The sequence below is a fragment of the Natrix helvetica genome, assembly GCF_964273705.1.
Source record: "Natrix helvetica genome assembly, chromosome: 3".
NCBI lineage: Eukaryota > Metazoa > Chordata > Lepidosauria > Squamata > Natricidae > Natrix > Natrix helvetica.
The window spans coordinates 101,278,237-101,300,447 of NC_138549.1; the positions used below are offsets into that span (position 1 = coordinate 101,278,237).

The following is a 22,211-nucleotide window of genomic DNA, read 5'->3' on the forward strand; positions in this document are numbered from 1 at the left end:
AATCAATATAATAGACATCCCATTTAGGATGCAAGTCTCATTTTCTACTTTTAAATACTGCTACCATTCCACGAGTATAAATATATGTTTTATTTTAATCTTTATTACATGTAAAAACAAACAAGATGAGACTCAAAATATACTTTAATGCTTTCTCCTAGTCTATTTGTTTTTCCCCAATCTGTTTTTTGTAAATAAATAGGAAAACAATATTTCTTCCTTATCTCCAGTATATTCAAAGTTAAGTGAGTTCTATTCCCTATATCTGTGATGGCGAACCTATAGCACACGTGCCAGAAGTGGCACACAAAGCCATCTCTCCAGGCACGCCAGCCATCACGCTTCCGGGTTCCGGTGCACCAGCTGGTTTCTGTGTGTATAGGAGCACCAGGAACTGGAAGAACAGCTCCCTGGTGCACATGTGCGCACCGAGAAGCTGAACTTCCAGTTTTTGGCAGGCACATGTGCGCTGGCCAGCTAATCTTTGTGTGTGCATGCGCACCAGAAATTGGAAGACCAGTTGACTGGCACACATGTGCATACCGGAAACTGGAAGCTTGCGCACACCAGGGAGCTGCTCTTCCAGTTTCCAGTGCTCTCACGCACATAAAGATCCCACTTGGACAGGTGGTCCCATTTCGGCACTCGGTGCCAAAAAGGTTTGTCAACACTGCCCTATATGAATGTGACAATTACACTAGTCCATCTATCTGGAGACACCTCTTAAAAATTATGCCCACCCAAATAATTATATGCTTCCACCTAACAAGTTAAGCTTGATCCATAGGTTTATTTCTAGAATCTTTGTTTCTAAGATTTTTATGTAGAAGACATTAATCATGTACTTAATGCATTAAAAATACATCTAAAAATGTATGCAGTTAATTTAAATGCTGCTAAGTGAAATGAAATACAGCATTTTTCACAATTCAGTTTTCCCACACACCATAACCAGGTAACCACTAAGAAAAAAAATTTTTTTTCCACTGACAGTCTTCAGCAAGTAAAAATTACTGTTTTTTAATCTAACAGTTCATGATTGGTTATCTACAAATTCTCTATTCCATTCTTCAAAGGAAATTAGCAGAATGTTGTGCAAGAAGGTAAAATTAGGGTTAAATAATGTAAGTCAAGGGAAAAATGTAGAATGGAACATTAGTCACATCAGTGTCTGTCTATCAGTATTTCCAATGTCCCCAGTGTTAGCATTGTAACAAGAAGCCCAAAAATCTGTAGTCCAATAATCTTCATTTGATACACTGACCTAGCTGCCAAAGAATCAATGAGATTTTGCTTAAATAGGATCAGTGGTGAGTTTCAAAATTTTTTGGAACCTACTCTGTGGGTGTGGCCTGCTTTGTGGGAGTGGCTTGCCAGCCATGTGACCGGGTGGGAGTGGCTTGCTGGCCTTGTGACCGGGTGGGAGTGGGATGTTAGAAGATCCCAAATGAAGTTAGAAAGGCTGGGTCCCAAACCTAGCTGGCTTAACTGGGATAGGGGGAATAGGGGGTAGAGGTTCACCAAGGACCCTCCTCTCCTTTCCCCCCCAAAAGCAGAGGGCATCAGTATTTAGAGGGAGGTCTTTCTCCCAACTTCCCCCCTTTGGGTGTCACTCTTTCTCTCTCTCTCTTCCTCCCCCCCCTGTTTCTCTCCCCCCTTTCCTTCCTCCTCCTTTTCCTCTGCACTGTTCCCACCAGTTTTTCACGCTGAGCCATTGGGGGACGTCAGAGGGAGAGAGAGACGGATTGAAGGGTGCAAAAAGAAACCCATTTTGAGAAGCCTCCCTTCCCAAAAGATCGTTGAGAGATTCCCCACCTCACTCAGCGCTGTTTTCAATGGGAGGCTTTTCCCCCTCGCAGTTCTATCCCTTCCCAAAAGATCTTTGAGAGGGGAACGGAAGGATTCCCCACCTCACTCAGCGCTGTTTTCAATGGGAGGCTTTTCCCCCTCACAGTTCTATCCCTTCCCAAAAGATCTTTGAGAGGAGGAACGGAAAGATTCCCCACCTCACTCAGCGCTGTTTTCAATGGGAGGCTTTTCCCCCTCGCAGTTCTATCCCTTCCCAAAAGATCTTTGAGAGGAGGAACTCATCGAGATTCGGCCATCAGTGGGGGGGCAGGGCCCCCCCTTGCGTTCCTCGTCCCCCCCTTGCGTTCCTCGTCTTCCTGGATGGCCCCCGGAATCATCGGGCAGGGTGGTGGCAGGGAGTCAGCCCCGATGCAAAAAACGCCAAGGGGGCGGGGCAGGAAATCACTTCCGGGTTCATTCTCCAACCGGATCGCGCGATCCGGTAGGAACCCACCACTGAATAGGATGCACACTTCATTGGTGTGTATAGTTTAGTAAAATTTAATCTGCTATTGCTATTGTATTCTCATCATGAAAAGTATTCCACAGACCATACGTAGAAAGCCATTAAGCTACTGTATATAGCTAAGGCATCATTCACTATAGCTAAAAAATTTCTAACATCCAGCTCTACAATCCTCAGAAAATACATGTTTTATACAGTGTGTGTGTGTGTGTGTGTGTGTGTGTGTGTATGTATGTATGTATGTATGTATGTATGTATGCAGGCTTTTTAAACATGAATACGGCTCCTATTCTTTGCTAGCAAACTTGTACAACAGAAGTGGGGGAAATTTTGCACCTTCCTTCTGATGTTAATAGACCAACTAATAACACAAATACTCGAAAATTGGTAACTGCTTTACAATCCTTTTACTACATGCATTATTCATATCAATTGCATTGAAACATTTTCTCCCCAAATTTGGGCAGTTCTTATTTAGAGCTCACATGAATCATACAGTATCTTCTTGTTTGTTTGTGTTCTTAGGAAAAGCACAATCTAAATTTCTTAGGATAGTCTTCCAAGTGACACAATCGTCTGCTGAGAGGTTTTTGTGATCTGTTTGCAGTTTAGTGTGTGGCTGCGTATTTTTACTACATAAAGCTACTCCCCCCCTCTCCCCGCAGGAATCGGTGTCTTTGATCTTGGTTGATAACTTTGAATCATCTTGTGGGAGACTGCTTACCAGAAGTTGCTGTGGTTTGGTTTTATGTAAAACACACTTTTAATGATGGACTCCTTTAGGTGGTATCAAGTCTTAAACAGTATGTCATGAATACAGAAGATGAATTAGATCTGTCAGCTCTCCCTAGAAATATGCTTCTGGGTAGCTGGTTCTCTTTTCTTAGACCAGCAAGTTATTTAAATCAAATAATCATTTCCAACTTCAGAAAAACATTAACCAAAGCATGTTTTGATGTATTCCCAATAGGAAGTTCAGCTTCAAAATGGAGATTAATTAAAAACAACTAAGCAAACTTTCTAGCACCCTGGATAGAAAGCACTTATAGCACCAACAAAAATTTAAAAGTGTGCTTCTAGAGTGAGTATAATCTAAATTCTCAAGGTTCATATTTCAAATTCCAGAATGCATTCCTGTGGTGCTTTTCTGTTGCAAAACCAGTGTGACTAAAATTGGGCCTCAATTTGGAATGCAAATATTGGCTATATTTTTTCATGTGGGCTTGCCCTCCTCCCTTTTTAATTGATGATTTTGTTTCTTCCTGAAGTAAGACATTGCATGAACATTTGTAGTGCTCTGGTTTCTCATTTGATGTAATTCTCATGGTGGAACATGAGCGCTTAAACTTGTAATCCAATTAAGATATGGTGGCACTATTGTAAATACATGTTTGTGCATCGATGTTTCCCTTTTTTCAATCTGATAAGGTACTTAAGACAAATAAAACTTTCCAAATTTAGAAGAGACCTAACAAAATTTGATGGGCTTCCAAAGGCTATTCTTGAGAGAGAATTTGGGGATATTCCATTTCAACAAAGACTTCGTCTCTTTGGTAAAGAAGCTAACGAAACACTAAGCCATGCTTTTTCTTTTTTGAAACTGACACTACTATTATAAAGTTTACTGACTAATGGAACATTCAGAAAACCTTTTTATATATTAAGACTTTGCTTTTTATGGCAGGTGAAAATGTGGTTCATGTTTTGTTGTGGTGTCAATTTTATAAAGGTGCAGAGCTACATTTTATAACTCCATTGTAACTAATTTTTCAGGCCAGTCAATTCTATTCTATGTACAGTTGCTGTTAACTAGTGTGATTCAGATTCCTTAGATTTGGCCAAATTCTGTTTTATTATATGTAATATTCACTGTGACCTAATCATACCAACCATACAACTATTTTGTTTTATTTTACTTTTTAATATTTATTTTTAGTGGAAGTTGGTTATAATGACAGCTAAGAAAAGTCTGTTCTGTTCTCAACTACTACTAATAATTCCAGCCAGCAGTAAAATTATCAGGAGTGATAGTAGTGTACAATCTTTTATCAAGATTTATTTATCAATTAAGTCTGTCCTTTACCATAGCTGTAGGAGAAGGAAAAGGTAAATTCTTTTCTGTACATAAACTAATGTCCTGCCAAGAAGCTATGATGAACCTGCTAGACAGGCCAACAGCCCACTTGGTCCAGTATAGTTCTATAGTAGCCATCTAAATGGGAAGATGGAAGGAAGCTCATAAACATGACCAGGAAAGCAACAACCCACTTTCAATGCAGTCCTAGAACCTGATACTAAGAAATGCTAACTGGGAGTCCAGAGATAGCGAACAGTTGTATCTATTGGTCATTGATAGTGTCATGTGCCATTAATTTGTCCATTTTACCTATACAATTGCTTAGATCACAAGCTACCATTGCTTCTAAACAGCAACAAACTCTACAATTTAACTGTATTGTATAGAAAAAAAATCTTATCAGTATTAAATTTCATTGCATTTAGTTATAATGGTCCTAGTTAGATCATAAAAAATACTTCTATTTATATATACTATTCATAACATTAATGACTTTATATACATTTTAGCATTTCTCCTTTAACACTCTTGCTCTAACTAAATAGCCCATATATTGTAGTATTTCCTCATTGAGTAGTAGTTTTACTGTACTAAACATTTTAGCTATCCCTTTAAGCATTTTTTTCAGCTCTGCAGTATCGTTTTCCAAATGCAGTGATTGCATAAACTGACTAGATATTCACCCCCACACACACGCATCATTCATATGTACATACATGTGTGTGTATAGATAGATGATATATAGATGTAGATATAGATATAGTGTGGGAGCATGGGTGTGCATGCTTGTGTATATATGTATACTAATCTTTGTCTTCTATTGAAATCAATGAAGATGTGTAATCCATTTAAGTCCTACACTAGGAGCAATGGTTTAATTAGCACAATGGCATTTTGAGTGTTTTTGCATAGGACAGTGTTTTGACAATTATGTCAGTGACCTGTGATTCATGAACCAGAGACTTCCCTATGCAATTAACATTCCTCTAGACTGATGGTGAACAAAAGCTTTCTTCTTCTAGCAAACAATCATTCAACCCTTTAAATTTATACAAATTTATTTATTGATTTAGTGAAAATTTAAAACATGTCTTTAATTATTTGTAAATATTTTAATTAAAATGCCAAGAAGCACATTCTGTAAAAGTTTCAAAAATAGATACAGAATGAATGTGGTTTCAAAGCTGTTGTGATTGGATAATGGAACCACATGCTGTCAACTTAAAAGTAGAGCTTACTTCAATTAGTATCAGAGTCTCCAATTATCTATTATATATAATTTTATTGTGTAGTAATGTGCAAGATTTCAAGCCATTTTTTTTTCAAATGTATTGGGGGGAAAGCAAGATCGTGTCATTTAGCCAGTTTCAACAGTGTGTGTGTGTGTTTGCCATAGAGTTTGAAAGATTGCCTATTCAACATTTTAATTTTTGATCTCTTGTTATCAGTTAATTAGTATGTATAAAGCAAATTAAAGCAAATCAATCTAGTCGTTATTGTCAAATTAAATTCCAGGAATTGAATCTGAAAATATATTATATTAATAAAAAGAAAAGTTTTTTTCTTTGGTATATTCCATTTTCAGCAAGTATTGCAGGCCTAATTACCAAACGAAATCCAGGACCATATTGGTTAGAAACATGCGAAAGAGGTCTTCATCTTGCAATGAATAAAGGTAAAGGTAAAGTTTCCCCTCACACATATGTGCTAGTCATTCCTAACTCTAGGGAGCGGTGCTCATATCCGTTTCAAAGCCGACGAGCATGAATGCTGTTACCTTCCCACCAAAGGTGGTTCCTATTTTTCTACTTGCATTTTTACACGCTTTCGAACTGCTAGGTTGGCAGAAATTGGGACAAGTAACGGGAGCTCACTCCATTATGCAGTGGTAGGGATTCGAACCGCTGAACTACCAACCTTTCTGATCAACAAGCTCAGTGTCTTAGCCACTGAGCCACCGTGTCCCTCACCTGCACTGAATAGACAATGGCTAAAATGATGATTCTATTTTCAAAATTAAGTCCTGAGAGAATTGAGATTTATATAACCAAAACTTCATTCTCCAACAGAAACATGAAGAAACTCTGAAGTTTGCAGAGTGAAAAAGACAAAAATATAATAAAGGTCAAAAATTGCTAGAAGACTAAATGTGCTTAATAAGACAGAGTGATAGTTAATACTATTAATAGTTAGAGGCCAAAGAATGGGAAGAGAACTGAGATGGATATCACAGAGTATTAGACACCAGTAGAAGGCCATAGAAATTGAAATGATAAATAAACACAGAAATTCTGGTTTTAATTGGTTACTAACTGCAGATGATTCAATAGCTCCAAAGTGCTTAAATATTCTGTTAGTATTAACCCTGTTTGGGGTTAGATACTGAATGATGCTTTTAAAATAACCTTACATACTGGTTCTTCCATCCTCCAAATAGGAGATTTTATTGAGTGACATCATCTCTTTTGCATTAATACTCCAAATGTAAAAAGCAGGGATTCAGAAATGCTAGATTGACTTATGCAACATCCATTATTTGGGGTTAGTGAGGGAGAAATAGAACCTTTTCTAATTTGTACTCAGCTTTTGAGAAGGCAATAAACAATTGTCTCTGTCCCTTTGCTTGGAGGGAATTCCTATCATTTTGTATCTCTTCCAAATCACTGCAACACAAAATGAAAGCCCTGGAAACTTAATTTGTATTGTTAAGTTGGTAACTCTTAAGACACCAAAATATGCTATTAGATCTTTTTTTATCTCTTCAAGAAACTAGAATGTCCTTGCTGACCAATGATGCATTTGTATTATTTAGTTCCTTAAGACTACATACATTTAAAATTAAGCCCTATACAACATTTATAGATTTGAACTATAAGATGCTAACTATTCCTTAGCAACCCTATTAACCAAGATCTAAAAATTGAAGAGCTTAATGCACACTTATATTGGCCATGAAATGCAGCAAAAAATTATTCAGCTTTTCCCCAAGATTATATTCCCTGAAATCTTTTTAATATATAATTTTCCTGAAATTTTTAAATGACAATAAAAACAAATATAAAGGAAGAAAGATAAAAGGGATGGAGGGAGGGAGAGAGGGAGAAAATCAAAGTAAAAAGCAAAAAGTTCAAGAAAAGAAAAGAAATTTAAAATTAGAAAAGAAAGAAAAATATTAAAAAGTGGCTTCTGATATTCTTCACTGCAGTTTTCTTCACAAACTTTTTCAGAAGTGGTTTTCGGCTGCCTCCTTCCTAGGGCTGAGACAAAGTGACTGATCAAGATCACAAACATGGCATTGTACTGAAGGCAAAACAATCACCAAACTGGCTCTCTTTCTGAAATGATAACCAATGTAAATTTCAACTCTTTTGACCACATATTTTCCCATCTATATTCTATAACCAAAATTCTTAGCACACTTTATCATGAATTCTTAGCACACTTACAACATACATTCTATAACTTACTCTAGCCTTGTTTCAAATTTCAACAAAATATTATACATTTTGGTAATTACATATTTCAGAACTGAAAATGTAATTATGTACTGGTATGTCATTTTATGGACAAAATTCAGCAGCAGTTTTTCGCACGGCTGTTGGTAAAAATAGGATCACCAACATGATCGTCAATGTCCAATGATGGATATGGCACAAGAATAAGTCATTTTATCCATTTTGAATATTTCAAATAACTATAAATGGAAAACAATTATATGCTTTGGCTATTAATTGCTCTCTTTATTTTGATTTCAGTTCCCCTTGATAGTTTTCCAATAAGTCATAGTACAACAAACATATATTTTTGTCTGCCATTTCTCTTCCATAATATTCATCCTGAGATGATATCCATGAGGATATTTTCAGGTTCCCCCTGGGTTTATACCTATTAGATATTCTCTAATGAATATTTAATTAGATTATTTTTAAAGTCTGCATTAATTTTAACTTTAATGTTACCATAAATATCCTTGCCATCCAAACCTCAGGTTATGTTATTTTAACTGTAAAAGAGTCTTGTTTCCAGCAACATTCATTCATTCTTTCACCCAGATCAAGAACAACAAACAAAATACAATTTCAAATCTAGCAAACTAAATCATCCTTTCCTTTGCATCTTGTATATTTAACTCATTATTTTTCCCATGTCATATAAATTAAAATGCATCTTTCTGCCAAGTTAATGTCTGAAACAAATGTATTATTCTTCACAAAACATTCACTTTTTTCATAACACGAGTGAAAATTTTAATTTTTCCCATTTTAACATGTCCTTCTTCATTTAAGTCCATGTTTTAAGATTCTATTCACTAAAATCTTTTGTCATCTATCATATTACATATTATTATTATTACATCCTTATATCAATAGGGTACTAACTATGTAGTTCCACTGTGGTAGAAGGGAAAGAAAAGTTAAGAAAGACAAGAATCCAATTGCTATCTAAGCTTAATGAAGCTTGATTCACAGCTGTGTGAACAGAAGCTGTAACCTTTCTTTTCATAATATGTTCCAAAAAGTTGGCTAAATGATTAGTGGGTCATACCATACAAAGTAGGCTGCGGCACAGAAGATTTGAGTGCAGGATAATCAGTGAATAATTTTGACTGCTACAGAAATTACTTGGTCAATGTTTTGTCATGCAAGAAAGTGGCAACATCTAGCTGACTTTGGAAGCTAAGCAGTGTCAGACTATGAATGAGATTCTACTGGAAAATTTCAGCATTACAGATTAGACTGGGATAAGAATTAAATCCAGGCGGAAGGAAATAGCTATCCACGTCTGAATTCTTGCCAAAAATGCTATGAGAGATAGACGTTGACTTGAGTGAATGTCTACTTTAGTTACACATGCCTCTCCCTATGACTTAGCCAGGTCATTCAGGGATGATTCCTATAATTTATGTGAAATTTCTAGGAGATCCAAAGTCTTATACTAGAGATTAGACAGAACAAATTGTTATGTGAAAGGTATGTCATATGGGCATTTGTCAATCAACCTTATAAAAATCATCACTAAAAAAAAACAATCTACAATATTTTCTAATTAATCTTTTAAAACAAATCCAAGCAGAACCAATGTATAAACTATAGTGCTAAAACTGCAATTTGCTGATGAAATGCTATAAAGAAACAAGTTAATAAGCATAACTATTGTCAGCTTTGAAGCTTTTTGTGAAATATAAGACATATGCATACTAATTAAATTAGTCAATATACTATACTAGGTTAATTATCATACAGAAATTTTCCTGAAGTTTAGCCATTTGCTTGAAAATTGCAAGGTAAATGGCAGCTACTATCAAAGTTATACAAATCTAGTAATACACACTAAACTAAGCATTCCACTTCAGAAAGAGCGGCATTACACTACAGTTCTCCCTAGTTTGGTTGCATTTCACTTGTTAAAAATAGAGAAATTTAATCTAAAATATACCATTAGAATTTAAGGGGAAAGGTAGGCAATTTTTCTTCAAGAGATATAACCCATTCAAAATTAAGGTTTACATAATTAAACTTGCTCAATTATGTGTCATAGCATTGCTATTTCTTTTTAAAATGTGCCACATTTTTCTAGAACATATGCACTCCAACATTTGATGAAAAAGGCAGGGAGGGGGGTTGCCATGGTTAAGTCAGCATCTTTTGTTGAATACTGGAATAAATTGATGCATAGAGCCGACACCCACATAACTTGTCAGCACAAGTTTCTGGTTTTCCCCCCCTTTGCATACGTAACACTAACAGAAATGTGTTAAATATAATTGTTGTTATTCAAACTTCCTTTCTTTGCTTTGCAATCCTTCCAACACCTCATCCTCAGAAAGCAAGAATAGAATTCTCTGTTGAGCTTTTCTTAGGTGAAAATGTCAGAGGCCAAGTATAAAGCATGAAAAATGTTACCATGGTGATAATATTATAAATTCCTAAGATAAGAATATACGTATCTTCCTTGTGTCAGAAAGCTATGCTTTAACGGGTCTATAATATTTTTTAAGTGGGCCATAAAGTAACACACATCCATAGAGAGATCTAGTTCATTCTTGCCACAAAAAGACTGATTAATTTCTCATGCTGAACAACTGGAAACAAACTATATGTGTTAGGCTATAACATGATCTCCAGTAAGTATTCTGATTACTCATTGTATTTTGTGATCAAAATCATTGGAGGCCCTGGGGAATTAAATATTCAAGCTAGGGATAAATGAGTCCAACGGGTATCAATAAATCATTATATATAAATCATATATCTTTATTTTCTGCTGTTTTACCTAGGATGCTAAATTAGAGGCAAACAATCCAAATTTTGGTTGGCCTAGGCAGATTGACTCCAAATTACATTAAGATCTGATTTACAATAAAGGATCAAAAAGGGCACAGAGTTGCCTTATTGGGGAGAGGGGCAGCATATAGATGTAATAAATAAATAAATAAATAATTACACTCATTATTTTCAATATACAAAAATGACAGCCATTCCTAAATCAGACCCTTGCATAATTGCGGGAATGTCCCTATTTCTTTGTCATCAAACATAATGGAAGGGACTTGAAGTATGTAAAAAAGCATCAGGTTACCTCTACAGCAAGTCATTAATTTCAACTACCTTCTTTAACAAGCAATAAAACATTTCTTTAACTAGTAATGAAAAATTTGGGGAAACCAATTATAGTTCTTTTGAAAACTCTCAGAGATTGGAGATGGAAAAATAGTGTGAAAGCTTCAGAAATATTTATCTTGGATCCCGAACTTAGTACCTAGTGGAAATAATTTGTTCATTAACATCTATCAAACTCTTTCTCTCCCCCCTCCCTCCCTTTCTCTCTTTCTTTCTTGGAACACTGCAAGGCCAATATCCAATCTGAACTATAATATGTATTTCTAATAATGCATCTTGGCCTGGACTTCCTCTTAGAAAACAAAAAGCGGTAATAAGCCAAAGATTTGGCTCTATGAGAGTGCCTGACTCTCTGAATATGTCCATTAGCTCAAAACACTGAGGACCCGTGTGTTCTATATAATTCATGGATGCTACACATTGTAATATAGACCTGATACACATTATCAAATGAGTATTTCAAGAATAAGATCATCTCAAAATGTCCATTCAAATATATAGTATGCTCCCATTTTTTTTTCATGCAATGTGAAATAGAACCACAAGTAACTGAACATATCACAAGGTTGTTATGGAGGGAATATTTGGAGGAATTGCTTTGTATTCCTTTTATTCCATTAAGGAAAACCATGATATAACAAACAAGCACAATCAGAAGAGAGCATGCAATTAGAATCTGACTGATTCTTGCAAAAATCTGAGATAGAAGAAAAGACAGAAAAATAGTAGGAGGGAAGCAGAGAGAAGTGTAAAAGATGTCTATGGCTGGCCTGATCCTTGTATTGGGATAATATTACAACATATACTCTGGGATGTTGAAATTTGACTATTTTTCAAACTGTTGGGTTGTTCTAATATTTGAAAGCAAACTTGGAAGAATTGCATCATTGATATGGATGCAGATCAGTCAAATGTTTTAAATGGTCCTATTAAAGCAAACATTATTTTGTACATTGTAATTCTTAGGAAAAACTGACTTTATTAGTCTAAGTGCAGTAATACTGTTGTAATTAAATACAGTGGAATTTGAGATATAATGATAGGCACATTGTGGGTGTTTAATGAGTAAGGATAGCTAAGAAGCAGCAACAAAGTTGCATTCTTTCACACAGATACCAAAAAAGCCACCCTGAGTCACAACCTATGGGGGAGGGGAGACATAAAGAAAAGACCCCAGTAGTTTAAAGCAGCTTGATATTTCAAATGTTTTAACCATGCTGCAGAGGTTATGAATATTTTAAATAATGTTAATATTAAAAGTGTTTTGTAGCACTAGAAGCAAAGACTAGAATAACAAACCACATAAGGCTTTGTACGTTAAACAGGAACACATCTGCGACCCATGCACACATTAATATAAAGCAATTATCACTAGAGAGAGTGTAAACCACATTGGAACAGGTGCCATTCTAGCTGCTAACATTTCCATTTTGTTTGCATGCTCAGTCTTTCAGTGACATGTTCATGTCAAAAAGTACTAATTTGGTTCTAAGTATGTACAAGAAACAGGGACATAGTGTTTTTAAAAACCCTATGAAATATTACCCCGTTTCCCTGAAAATAAAACTTCCCTGGTAATAAGCCCAACTGGGCTTTTGAGTGCATGCGCAAAAATAAGCCCTCCCCAAAAATATTGCAGGACAGCAGCAGCCATAAGGTGACCATGCTCACTGCCTCCTGCACCTCAAAAATAATAAGACCTCCCCGAAAATAAGGCCAAGTGCTTATTTCGGCGGTCAAAAGAAAATAAGATCCTGTCTTGTTTTTGGGGAAACACGATAGATTAAATATTCAAATCCTTGGCTCAATGTGTTTTTTTAAGTTTTCCTATAACACCTGGAAATCATACTTAATAGCCTGTCCTATTAATTAATTTAGTAGACTATTAATATGTTGCCAATGCAAGCAAAAACATGGATACCACAGGGCAATTCCAAGAGTCTCATATATGAAAAGAGCCCTCTACCTAGATGCTACTGAGATGTTGCCACTTGGAGATTTGAATCCTCATTTGAAATGAAGAACCACATTGCAACTTCTGTCTCTAGTGTCTTTTGGTGGTGGGGATAATACTAAATACAAGTAAAACTAACAGTGTTGCCATAAAATGAGTATGGCAAAAAGAAGCTGGGATATCCACTCACTTGCTCATGTTTCTCAAGAAGAACTCTGCCTCTGGCCATCCACAAAGAAGACCTCATCCACTTGTGTTCTCCTTCATCCATGTCTAATCTCTACTACTCCAGAGGAATTGGTGATATCTAAATAAACTAAATCTTTGTGCAGAGGCAACACAAATTGAGGCATCCTCTCCCTCTGTCCCCTCTACCTGTAGATATTGCACCCAGAAAGTACAGATGTGTTGATTCCAAATTAGAGAACAATATTAGCAACATTTCTTGATAGTATCTTTCTGTCCTAGTGTCTTTCTGTCCAGCCTCCAATGAAAAAATATATATCCACTATATCGCCATAAACAAACACAAAGATAAGACATTGGCTATAAATCATTTCCAAGATAAAGAGTGGGGATTTGTGGCACTCCAGATGTTGTTAAGCTACTCTTTCCAGCATCCTTCACCTTAAGACTCACTGACAGGATAAACTGGTAATTTGCCACATTGTCCTATAGGGAGAGGTTCCCAATGCATGTATGTACATTCTCTGAACAGTGCCACATGGAGGCCATAGAGAGAGCATAGGTCTGCAGGTAGCTGCTCAAGCAAGAAGCAACCCAATCATCTCTCCTTCATTCCTCTCTCCGTTGCCTCTGTGTTGCAGAAAAGTGGGTTCTTGGCATAACCGGCCCAATCTTACCTACTGCATTGCCTACAGCAGGATTGGAGGGCAATCAAGGAAAGGGGTTGCTTCCACTCTTTTGGGAAATCCATGCTAAGATTCCCCAAGCAAGAGAAGTCAGAGGAGAGATTTCCTCCAAATTCTTCTGACCATGCTATTTAAAAAAGAGAGCTAATAACAGCGCAAGAGTGGCAAGTGATCCTGCTAGCATCCTCCTCCTCCTCTCCTTACTTGCAATGGTATCCACAGAAAAATTACAACCGATAAGAAAGGAAGATGCCACCACATTCTTTTATCTGTTTGCCTTCCCTCTTTAAGAACAACCCTATCCAGAACAAATGAAGAGAAACTATCACTGCCTCTTCCTTGAACAGCATCTGGTTTCCACCACTGTGCCTAGGTCACCTATAGGGAGACTGCAAGAGAGTGGAAGGTGGTCAGATTGGGCCCAGGATGCCATCTATGAAGGCAGGAAAAATAGCAGGTAGTGGCAGCTTCTCTCTCCCCTCTCTCTCTTCCTCTCCCTCCCTCCCTCCCTCTCTCTCTCTGTGCAGCACCACGGGGATCCAATTTTCCCTAACCATAAAGATGGCACACTCAATCAGCCACCTCTGCCCACTTGTTCACACCCTCTTTCTTGGTGTCACTGGGCTAACAGCATGATTTTTTTAACAATGGGGGAGGGATGTTGTTCAAAGGGGATTCTGAAGGTAACCATAACCAGGAACTGGTCCTACATGGGGTAAGTCCCTAAGCACACCTACCAGCAGCATCTGCCATTCCCCCCAAAGGTGTCACCTTGATCCCCGCTCACGCAACCAACCAACCCCCTCCAGACCCACAGCTTGGGGGGGGGGGGGGGAGGAGAGAGAAGGCTACCAAACCGATGAAGGAGGATCCCTGTCCTCCCTCTCTTCCCTTCATTGCAGCGAAGCTTTCTCCCCTTAGCAACCGCTGCATTTCATCTGGTTACCACCAGCAGCAGTACCCCGAGGCGCCTTCTCTCCTCCGCCGCTCACCCACCGCAACCAAGCCCACCCTCCGTGCCTCCGCGCCAAACGGAGGCGAGAGCCCCGGGAGGAAAAGCAGAGAGGAGGAAGCTGCACACACACACACACACACCAAACCCCAACTTCCCCCCCAGCCTCGAACCTGCCTTCCCCACCCCGAAAGACAGAGCGCGCGGTGCCTCCCCAGCTAACACACCCCTACAGCAGCGCGGCCGAAGGATCATTATCAGCAGCAGCAGCAGCAGCAGCCACAGCCACAGCCACAGCAGCCCCTTCCCCATGCAAGGACGCAGCCTCCGAGAAAATACTCACATCGCAGGGTGGAGAACGCGTCCTTTTAAGTCTCCGTCGGCTGCAGATAATAACTGACAGCTGGGATCACGATTCCTACCAAGAGATCGGGGGGGTCCGGGGTTTATGGGGCGTGGGAAGCTGGAGGGAAGGCGAGGAGAAGTGGGGTAGGGCGGCAGCAGGATGGCGACCGACCCCCCCTCCGGTCGTAGCTCCCCTCCCCCATGCTAAGACCACGGTGCGGATACCCTTCAGAAGCACATCTGGGCAACACTTCCTTTCCCCTACGCGGCCGTCTGGAGAACAGGTACCTTGTCAGCTGAAGTCTCTCCGTTTGCCAGAGCCCCACGGCAACCACCCCAAAAGAAAGCTCTTCATCCAGTAAATCCTTGCGGAGCCGTCAGCCGAGCGAAGAAAGGGGGCTCCTGCCGCCGCCGCCGCCGCCGCCACGGGAACCGCGAAGCAAAAGAAAAGGGGGGCGAGCCACCCTCTTCTCCACGCATCTGTCAGAGCCGGGGCGCAGGAGCGAGACTCACAAAGGCGCGCGAGCGGGGCTGCTTCCCATCGCCGCCACGGCGACGACTGGCCACGAGGAGCGCGGAGGCGGCGGAGCCTTCCCGCCCCCCAAACCCGGCAAGGCTCGCGGCTGGGGTTTCCTCCCGAGCAGCGAGGGCCTCCTGGAGGAGGAGGAGGAGGAGGAGGCGTCGCTCCTGCACAGGTGTTATGGCTGCAGCCGAGTGACAGACGGGCGAAGAGGCAGGGCTGCTGCTGCTACTGCCGCTGACATGTGGCCGAGCCTCCTTTGCCTTCGCCGGTTCCTGAGGGCGGCAGCGCAAGCCTCGAACGAGAGCTCCGCGTCCGTCGGAGGCAAACGGGGAAGGGCACAAGACGACCGCCTGCAAACCGCCCCCCCCCCCGGGAAGCTCCGTCCGTGGCGGTCCTGGTCAAGAGGGCGCCGGGCAACCAGGGACTTCTCTCCTCAGGGGAGGGGCAGCCGGGGGGGAGTAGTAAGGGAGAAGTAGCTGAAGTGGGGTCCTCCAAATCCCAGGCGCGGGGGCGGCGACGCGGAGGGGGAGGAGGGCGCTTGCCCGTCGGATTGCCGGGGAGCTCAGCTCAGCTGGGAAGCCGCGAAGCTCCCTCACAGAGAGGGAGGAGGCCAAGTAGCAACAGCAGTTCCCGCCCCCACCAACTCCGTGTCACAGCTCTTCAGCCGCCGCCGCCGCCTCTCCTCGGGCCCTTCCCCCGCTTCTTCCCCAGAGTTTTTATTTTTTTTCAAACGTGGAGTGAGGGGAAGAGAGAGAGAGAGAAGAGAAAAACGAAGTGGGCGTGAGGACGGTGTAGCAACGCCGCGCGGATTCTGCCGCCCTCCTCCGTGCTCTGCACGTGGCCGCCCGAGTCCCGCAGCACAGCACACGCCCCTTCCCCCCCCCCCCCCAGCTTTGCTCAAGAGCTGCACCTTGACGGTTCAGTTGCGGTGTGTTGATCCGGGCGTCATAAGGCAGATCGGGGTTACCCTGCTTCCCCGCTTACAACCTCGGGAGGTTGAAAGAGAGGCGGAGTGCCACCGTCCTGGTTCTCCATCACTTGACGGCTACCTCTTAATTCTCGGGGGGGGGGGGGAGGATTATCGGTGGCAAGATTTGGATGCCCTAAAAATATTACGTGAGTCAGGGTTTTGTTCCCGTTGCCCTAAGCCGAGGACTAGGTATTGTTGCTTGGCCCAGCTCCGTGCATTGCATCCACATACTAGCAGAAGATTGACTTCGGGTTTTGGTGCTGCAGACAATCCAACCCCAGTTGCTTTGCCTTTGCATGTGCTCCTGGCAATCTTGTTTATCGGGAAAAAGTCTTTAGAGGCTTCCTTCTGATAAATTACTGTCACTGCACTGGCTTTTTAAGGACATCCTTAAAACCATAATGGTGAAAGATAGGTGCTAGCTAGTGTTGTCATTTTCAATGTGGCTGCTTCCTCTTAAGGATTCCTAGGACGTTAAGGCATCTGGACTGGTGCTGATGCTTGCGGTCTGTTCAACCACCACAACCGGGTACAGTTTAAATAGTTGATCACATTATATGATTTTTTTCCTACCTTTTAAATAAAAAAATCACTCATTTTATTTACTCCAATCGGAGGGTGGATATGCAACAGAGTTAACTAATACACTGTGCGATAATATTATATATAGCTTTTTATAAAAAAATAGCTATCTGTTTTGTCCTTAATTAAGACAAATAAAAATTGAAAAAAAATGTAAATATATATTTGACTTCTCATCTCTGTGCATAAAGATTTACACTACAATTTCACTAAAGCTTGAACATATTTCATTATATTTATCGTACATAGTCCACACCTGTAAGCAACCATTCATAAGTCACAACATAGGGTCTTCAATCCACTGAGTAATAATTAGAGCTTAAATTTATCTTTCCTGAATTGAAAAATAAGGCTCTTGTTATTCAACAGAGGCATGCAGCACCCATTTCCATTCTCCAGTCTTCAATTTCAATTTAGTAGGTATGTAGTTCAAAAAATATGGACATCTGAAAATATTAAATCCTTTCAAATTACTCAAATTAATATACTGATCTTAAAATTCAGATGTTTTCAGCTATGAAAAATGGGAAAGTATGAAGTGAACAAGTCTATTTACTTCATGAACTAATGATATTCAAATAGTGAATACCAAACTTTCCTATTAATCACACACAACTAAGAATAGCACACTGTCCTGAGGAACAAACAAAACTATCAATTGACTTCATTAATACATTGTGCTATATCATAAAATTAATTTGTTTGATTTGGATTACTTCTAATTATATGGCTTGGCATGAAGTATAAACCCAGGAGATTAGAGAAAGTTGCAGGGAGCATCTTCACTAGTTTCCTTTCTGCTAAAGACATTTTGTGATTGGGCATAGCCATTTGGGCAGCCATTTTTGGAATGAGTAGCCTTCACCAGTGAAAGTGAACAAAACCTGTACTTCAAATTCCCAAATACCCACTGGCCAAAATGGCCTGAAATCCCTATGCCTATGGTATATTCCAAATAGATGATACAGTTGAAGATATTATCCTAGCTATTTATGAATGCCTGAATAACTATCATATTTGAAGTATGATTGTGAGATACTAAAGAGTATATTTAAACGGCACATATTCAATGCAATGTGTAAAGCTTTGGTGATAAGCAGCCCACTTTGAGGTATTCCACATGGAACAACATTTCTCCACAGCACTGCAGAAATTGTAAGATTTTGTTGGAGACCTAAATGAACTTTTATAACAGAACAGTTATATTTGAATAATTTAAGCCTGAGCCTGAAGAGATTGGAATTATGTCATTTTTAAAAAAATAACTCCTCCACAGTGCTTTTAATAAAAGCAAACATTACAACTTTTTTCTCGAAAAATCAGAATTTTGCATCACCTACATCCCCTGGTGAGTATCCCAGATGTTGGATGGGGGACCAGCAGAGAAAAGCTTGAAGGGAAGCCATGGAGGAGAATGAAGCTCAGCAGTGACAGGATGTACCTCAAGAGGGAATGAAATCAAGAGAAGAATCGGGAAGCAAAAGAGGAAAAGGGTAGCTTTTTTCTTCCTTCTGTCCCACCAGGGGAGCCAAACAGCTTGCAGCTCTTGTAGTTGAGCTCTTTGCTAGGGCCCAGAGCAGCACCAGCAAGTTGTGTTCAAAGCTGCTACCAAAACCCCTTGAGGATGAATGGCCCCAGGAGATAAAGACAGTGGGAGAGAGAAAGAGATGGCAGAGAGCCAGGAGAATGAATCTGGGATCTCTACATGAATAAATGTCTCTGTGTATTATGTAAAGCTAGGCTCAAAAATGCATAGGCAAAGGATGGAATAAATTGGTAGGCTAAGAAGGTGAGCTAAAGTTTGGCTGAGCAGAAGTGGTAAACAATTAAATAAAGTTGCTGCCAGATAAGAAGGAAAGGAGAATTCAGAAGTAAAGATAACATTGAAGTGATTAAGGCCAGCTGGCAGTTGGTTACAGTCAGCTGGAAATATAAGGAATATAAAATACAAAAGTCAGAATGATCGCAATGGAGAATAGAACAGAACAGAACAGTTGGAAGGGACCTTGGAGGTCTTCTAGTCCAACTTCCTGCTCAGGCAGGAAACTCTATACTAGTGATGGCGAACCTTTTTTGCCTCCGGTGCCAAAAGCACACGTGCATGCTATCGCCCGTACTCGCATGCCCACCCCCATAATTTAATGGCCTCTGGCCATTTTTCGACCTCAGGAGGCTTCCCTAAAGCTCCGGAGGGCAAAAAAACAGCCCAATGCACAAACGGCAAGTCCGTTCCTGAACTTCTGGTTTGCGCATTGGGCGGTTTTTTGTCCTCAGGAGGCTTCAGTGAAGCCTTCAAAAGGTGAAAAACAACCAAAAATCAGGTCTGAAAATCAGCTGGCCAGCACACACATGCAACCTGGAGCTGACAGGACAACGCCTTGCGTGCCCTCAGAAATGGCTCCGTGTTCCACCTGTGGCACGTGTGCCATAGGTTCGCCATCACGGCCCTATACCATTTCAGACGAATGATTGTCCAATGTCTTCTCAAAAATTTCCAGTGTTGGGGCATTCACAATTTCTAGAGGCAAGTTGTTCCACTGATTAATTGTTCTAACTTTCAGGAAATTTCTTCTTAGTTCTACGTTGTTTCTGTCCTTGATTAGTTTCCATCCATTGCTTCTTTTTCTGCCCTCAAGTGCTTTGGAGAATAGCTTGACTCCCTCTTCTTTGTGGCAATCCCAGAGATCTCAGAACACTGCTATCATGTCACCCCCTAGTCCTTTTCATTAAACCATACCCAATTCCAGCAACCGTTTAGATAGTAAAGTTCAGATATGGGAAGAAGCTTTAGGACAGATGCTGAATAAGATGTGAGAATAAGCATATATGAAACAGAAAATGTGCAGTAGCTAACAAAGAACTTCACTGTTTACTTACTAAGCCAGTGTTATTCGTTTCTTGTAGTGCACATTACTAATAAATATATGATAAGAATTGTCTGTATTCTAATTTGACCCGTTTCTACCCCAGAACCAGCAAGACAAATATTATTTTTCCTTATTTAAAATGATGGATACATTGGATTGTGTTCTGTAGGGAGAATGAGGCAGGCAGGAACTGAGGCAAGGCAGGTTGAAGCTAACACAACCTTTATTAACAGTTCAACACCGCAAAATGTAAGGCAAACCTCGAACCGACAAACAGCAACTTTTGACAGCTGACAGCCCTTTTATACTAGAGCTGTCAGACAGTGAACCAATAGAATGGCTGCATTCTCCCGCCAGCTGGCTGCTCGCGTCTCAACCAATCAGGGGCCGGCAATGATAGTCAATGGCGTCGTAGCCTCGAGGACTTAACTGATTGAATCCAAATTGAATGCATGCTTAATAACAGTTAAAATAGACTCATTAGAATCAGCACCAGAAGTTAGTGTAATTTAATGTGAACTGATGTTTGAACCTGGACACAGAGTCATCCACCAGAGGGAAAGGGGTGGGTGGGTGAGTAACAAGATAAAAAACCAGAATATTGTTGTTGCTCTGCCCTCTCTGTATCTGTGTCATGGCTTTGCAGCACTGGTGTTGCAATATTGCAATACTCATTTTGTTACCCGCCTAGCAAATGTTTTCATTATCTTCCAAACAAAGCTAATTTCATTTCCCCAAATTCTATTATTTTGCTAACATGCGTTGTGTCTTCCGTTCCTCTTAATCTTTATACTAGAAAGGTACCTTGTTTCCTAGAAGCCCTGGCACCCTTGTTTTAAGAATAAGTATAACCTACAGGCTCAGGCACAGGCAGATTGTCAATGAAAAAAAGAAACCCAGATTGGTCTTTCCAAAAAACAATAAAATCTAAATAAAATTCTTCACCCGGTCGGTAGGAAGGCCAAACTTGTAGCATGATTCTCTCCAGCTCTCCTTTGCTCGAATGTTTGGAAATGGTTGGCTGAAGAGCAGGGTTGTGTTCCTGTGGACTGTTTTTAAAGAGATCATTTATGCACTGGGAAGGTGGGAAATTGCTGTTTGAGCAAGGAATCTTTTACTGAGAGTTGACAGCATTTAAAAAGGCTTTAATGAGTACTCCCTGACTGCTGCAGCAGACAGATTCCTACTGTAAAATATGGGGGGGGGGGGGGAATGCTTCCAATCTTAAAATTGTAGAACAAAAATGAAGGACAGGTCTATCAGTTGCAAGCTGTGAAGCTACAAGTACCATTCTAGAATAGTTCATAATATTTATACCAGTACTTTCCCTGCATCACTCCCTAATTCAGGAGCCCGGAGAAGTTTTCTGGCTGGGGAATTCTGGGAGTTGAAGTCCACAAGTCTTAAAGTTCCCAAGTTTGGACACCCCTGGTCTATCCCCTCACTCCCCTTCCATCCACTAATACCAACAGGGAATAATTTTAGTTAGAATTTGTGAATGGTTCTTAGTTTTCTGGCCAATAGACAGGCTAGTTGTGGAGAAGACAATTCCTTCTCCAACCTCAACAAAGCTAATACTTCATGTCTGTATCCACATTTTGTGATAGTGTGGCTTCTTTGGTCCAGCTTCCTGTGTTGTGGGAGTTTGTAAACTATAACTAATGGTTTTTTTGGGGATCTGGGACTCCGATCTGTCTAAAAATTCTAAAATAACAAGATGCAAAGCTGTCTTAGGTTTATCATGGAATTCTTTGCCATTATCTGCTTCTAATCCGTGCAAAGGTTAGTTGCCGCTGGAAGACTGAGAGAGGAGTTTTGGCATCTTAGTGTTTTAGAAGTGCTGCAAGATAACTTGCCTCAACTTTGCTTTTTCAAAATGCTGAGGCTGGCCATTTTAAGTAATTTCTATAGCCATTACTGTAATGTCTCCCAGAGCATCAAGGATCCTGCAGATTTATTACTTAGGGTATGAAACATTTGCTGGTATTTGTAACAGAAAAAAAAACCCTAGATAACAGCTTGTGGATGCAGCTACAAAAGCTATTAAAAGCTATGAGATGAAAAATAACTACTGGATTAAGGGGCTGCAGTACTTATTTACATGAACCATTCTTTTTTTTTTTTGAACAAAAAAT

The 22,211-nt window shown here is 40.2% G+C and overlaps 2 protein-coding genes across 9 annotated transcripts in view; both read right to left on the bottom strand.

The window, feature by feature from the left end:
- Positions 1–15,872, bottom strand: part of LRRC7 (leucine rich repeat containing 7) — a 233,006-nt gene extending 217,134 nt beyond the window's left edge. For 7 of the 8 annotated variants that reach the window (XM_081949018.1, XM_081949019.1, XM_081949021.1 and 4 more), the window contains exon 1: positions 15,423–15,872. The gene's annotated coding sequence lies outside the window, so the exon portion shown is untranslated. Of the gene's footprint in view, positions 1–15,132; positions 15,388–15,422 lie in introns of those variants that run through there. The other variant, XM_081949017.1, reaches the window with a different exon arrangement.
- The window catches only part of CTH (cystathionine gamma-lyase), a 414,207-nt gene that overhangs the window by 345,531 nt on the left and 46,465 nt on the right, over positions 1–22,211 (bottom strand). The gene's annotated exons all lie outside the window — the stretch shown is intronic.